Source organism: Oncorhynchus kisutch, linkage group LG6, assembly GCF_002021735.2.
Source record: "Oncorhynchus kisutch isolate 150728-3 linkage group LG6, Okis_V2, whole genome shotgun sequence".
Taxonomy (NCBI): Eukaryota; Metazoa; Chordata; class Actinopteri; order Salmoniformes; family Salmonidae; genus Oncorhynchus; species Oncorhynchus kisutch.
In genome coordinates, this window is record NC_034179.2 from 18654174 (window position 1) to 18659190 (window position 5017).

Sequence of the window (5017 nt, forward strand, 5' to 3'; positions counted from 1 at the left end):
ACAAAGGTCCTCCAAAGAATGTTCTCTTGGGGCCATAATGCGACGTCCCCTTGACCATCATGAAACGTCTCCTTGTGGTCATTAAATGTTCTACGGATAATGTTCTATCAGAACCAAATAAGAACTTTTCATAAACTTTTGTAATGGACATCAAAATATCTTATTATAACGTTATGCTGCGACCAAACCGGGACCTGTACTGAACGTCCTTTTATGGTCCTGAAGTTAACGTCAGGTTTTAATGTTCCTAGAACGTTCTTAGAACATCAGTGGGATAACGTCTTGCTGAAACTCTTAAAGAGACCTACTGGGAACATCGCCTCGTGCCCTTGAGTCTGTACTCAGTTCTTTATGCAAGTGGGAGAGAGTGAATGAAGTCAATGGCAATGTGTCTGAGATAGAGGTCTTTTCCCTAACCTAGACTAAGTATATTCCAAACAACGGGCAATTTCTTGTCAATTTATGTTTGGAGAGAAATGAGATTAAGGACAAGTGTGAGCAGCATACCAGCTCTGCACTTACTCAAGGTCAAGCCCTGTCGCACACATCGGATTCTATGTCCTGTTGGACAACATTTGTTGTCGACTGTAGAATAACAGTTGCTCTGTTCTGATTATTTGTGCGAAGTCAGTATACAGTTATTTGGGTAAATAACTAGAGAAATATATTGTGCAGTATATGAGACTTCAACTTTATATGTTTGGTGTTCCCTCTCAGAAGACACTCAAAGGTTTTACTGTTGCAATACAAACAGAAAGCACAATAAGAATAATACAATGAATCATGTGGAAATCCTGTAAAACAGAGGAGCCATAGTTCTTGCCTTTAGATGACTATCTGCGCTCAATTTGACTTTGTATGGGACAGAACCAGCACCCAAAAACAAATAATTTGAGACATTCGTTTTTATAAATGTTTATACTCGGAACAAGACATAAAACGATTGAAAAGTTCTTCAAGTTTAGTCACGTATTACTTTGAAAAACGTTTTAATTTATGATTTTGGATTGGAGAAAAACTATAAAAATGGTGGCACCATTTTTCAGTTAGCCCACACACCATAGAACCGGAAAGTGTCTAGAATCTTGTTGTTCTTCAGCCTCCGCAAGGAAATCTGGAAATCTTGACAGAAAAAGTGCGATATTGTAATGCAAAAACAACAGGTCTGTTATTGTGAACGTCATGAATGTACTGTACTAGTCTGAGGTAGCCGAACATCTTAGGTCATTGTTTTCTATGATCCCACATACAGTTTATGGTTGAGACAGGCCTCACACACAGCTCAGATTGTGTCTTCATGTCTGCAATATTCTTGGTTTCCACCCACAGTTTCCACAGTGACTGGACTGCCATTCTTCCTGTCTCTGGTTTTGCCCTACAGTGTGCTTCACTTCCTGGAACCCAGGATGTGGTTCCATGGTGTCACTAATCTGGAGTCAGACCAGTCACCATCAGCCCACCTCTTCAGCTGACTAGATGTATTTGTGGACTTTTAATTTTTATTGGAGAATGAGTAACATCCTGAAAAATACTAATTTGACCTTTAACTGTCAATGTCATTGTTGGCTGTACTGTCTTCTTGTAGTCTATTGATGGTCTACCGCAGTGTTTCCCAACTCCAGTCCTCCAGCACCCACAACAGTACACATTTTTATTGTAGTCCCAGACAAGCACACCTGATTCAACTTATCAACTAATGATCAAGCCCTCAATGAGTTGAATCAGGTGAGTTTGTCTGGGGCTACAACAAACATGTGTGGTATTGAGTGAAACACTGGTTAAACGTACACCCAATCTTTTTCTCTGTCTTATACCTACAGATGTAGGATCTTGATTTGAGACAGTGTGCTACAGTAGGAAAATAATTGTGCAGCAACAGGAAATTATAATTATTATGTAGATTATAATTAATGGACATTTTTGGGGTTGATAAAATGTTTCGTAAGGGGAAAATCAAGTCTGATATTTCTAGGTGTAAATTACAAACTTCAGAAGGCTTTTTAAACCTCAAACACACTACACGTTTTACATTTCCTGCATGTTCTCCTGCAACAGGGTTATCAAATTAAGATCCTACATCTGTAATGCAGATTCAGCATAACTTTTAAACAGAATTTAGGGTCTGCATCAACTCTTCAAATAATATTGTTTCCCCCTTACCGGCAGAGAGAGAAAAGTCACCCACTCCTTAACAGTACTAACCACCATGCAGTAGGAAAATAGAGTGCAATAGGACAAACATTCACTGTCTTGGATTGGGTTCAGGATTGTTGGGACATTCTTGCTGTAATTGAAGTTGATGAATACGTTTGTAAAATTGATAAGACTGTTCTTTATGAAGATTGTAATAAAAACCTAAACCCGAAGTGTTAGGATACCTAATGTAGGCCTATAACTGTCATTGATGGATAAGGAATGAAAATACACATATTGATTTTGTGAGATTGATTTTGATTGACTGACGATATTAATAAAAATAGACATGTTGTTTTTTGTAGTTAATGTTTAGGCAATAGTTGGAATTGCAATAGATGGTGTAACATGGCAGGTTATGATAAGCAAAGTATTGGTCTGGATTATTCTTGTATACAATTGATGTATCAGTGTGTATTATTTAGTCATTAAGGGTGGATTTGATAGGTGAAAATGGTCTGTTAATTGAATGATTAGAATATTCCGCCCTGAAACATATGATTGTATGGAATTGATTAGAATGTATGAAATCATAATCAATAAATGTGTAGTCCTAGTCAGAATTAGGGTAAAACAATATGTCTTTATGGTATTTCAAACACAGACTGTCTGAGCTTGGTGCCGACCTGACTAGAGATTTGGGAGAGAACGGGGAGTACGTCTCAAGGACAAAGTCACCATCTCTGTCGGCTGGGAAGTGAGACAGACAGTGTGTGCGTATGTTTGTGTGTAAGTGTGTGCGTATGTTTGTGTGTACGTGTGTGCGTGTGTTTGTGTGTATGTGTGTGCGTTTGTTTGTGTGTATGTGTGTGCGTGTGTTTGTGTGTATGTGTGTACGTATGTTTGTGTGTATGTGTGTGCGTGTGTTTGTGTGTATGTGTGTTCGTATGTTTGTGTGTATGTGTGTGCGTATGTTTTTGTGTATGTGTGGGTGTGAGAAGTCAGCATAAAATGAATTGATTTGTATTCTTGACTTCAGAACGTTCCCATGAATAAACATTTAACTTTGGTAGACTGGGCCTCTGTCTGTTTTCGTTTCTATCAGTATCTTACAAATCCTTATATAACAGACTGAGGGTAACATAATTTAATTGGTAAATGAATAGGAGTATAGAATTCTCCTGACAGTTGATGAATAAATATGTTCTCATGTGCACAGTACACAATGGTTATACTCAAGAGAGAAAAACACTTGTAATATGTTTAGTTTGGCATGTCTTTCAGGTTCGGTTTATTGTTTACGTTAGTATGTGTATATAATATATGTTATTCTAGCTCATTCAAGGTGAGGCCCAGTTGCAGAGCCATTCATTTGGACTCAGTTCTACTACTGCAAGCGATGCACTAGCATGGTAACTCTACTCTTCTCCCAAACCACATGGCCACTGTAGGATGACATATGGTCATGCAGAAGTAGTAACATACATAATGTAAGATTCTCTACTATATATAGTATAAGATGCTACTGGAAAGAGAAGTTGTCACAACTCATTCAAAACAAGTTGATGGGTGAAAAGAACATGACTAAATCAGAATTGTGTCATCTTGCTGAATGCAGCAATTATTTGACCAGATGAAAAATGTCTTAATATCACATACACACATTATACCACTACCATTTATTTTCTCATTTCGTTTAGACACAATTGCATGGTCTTAAAGTACACTATGACAGTTTGAGTGCGGTATGATTTGGGAAGACTGAGGCTAAAGTCTAAGTGTTAATCCAGCTCATGTGGACCTGAAGGGCTCAAGGGCTCAAACATTAAAACAAACTTCTTTATTTCACCACCACATAATCAGGCATTGTGTGGGTGCAGGAAAAACAAGCCGATTTGCTAGTCATGCCTCACTGACATACCAGTTCCTACCTGAGGTTAGATATCTTGACTCGTCTGAATAATAATAAATAAAAATACTAGGTTCATGTTATATCAATACATGTGATTGGGTTAATGAGTGTGATCAGTGGTGGGGCAAACCAAAAAAAAGTTTCAGATGCATGCCAGCAAAGCCACTACACAACACTAAACAATACACTATAACGGTGACAAACGGTGCCTACAAACTGTTAAGGCCCCAACAGCCGTCACAAAACCTTACCACTGCTACACCCGGCTATCAGCGGAGCCCTGTCTGGTAGCAAAACAGTTCATTCAGCCTCATTTACTGCCTTTAAAAAAAAACATAGCTGACTTGCTTAAACAAATGTGGTTTCTACTGACAATTGAGATGTACAAACTATGGCATAAATGGATGACGAGCAGATTAGAGGCAATCTGTAATTTCAATTAAGACATTAATGAGCGAGCTAGGACGTAGTCAATATAACTATTTGTTCAGCACTTTGAAATGTACGGCGACAGAATTCAGAACATGGGCCATTCTTACAGTGTTCTCCCTGTACACCAATCCAGAACTATAGGATAAATAAAGGGGGGCATACAAGCAGACAAGGAAAGCTCTTACGATTATCGATGATTTCATTTCTCTAAAACAGGCTCTAGGATAAATGTGCACACCAAGTCAGAACAGTAGGTAAAGTTCTGAGGTGAAAAGGGAGTTAACTATTAGGGTGAGGCACATGGGCTTAATACTACTTCGTCCTACTTTCTTAGCTACAGTATACATATCTCCCTGGCATATTACATAATTTATGGAGCAGCATACAATACATTTTTGGACACCTTATTGTTCTGTTCTCACTTGAACAGGAAGGTGGCGCGGCGGTCCTTCCTGTGGGCTCTAGAAAGAAGCCCGAAATACCAACTTGGAATTCAGAGTTGGATGACCCAGAAAATAATTTTTTACGATTTTCCCAGTT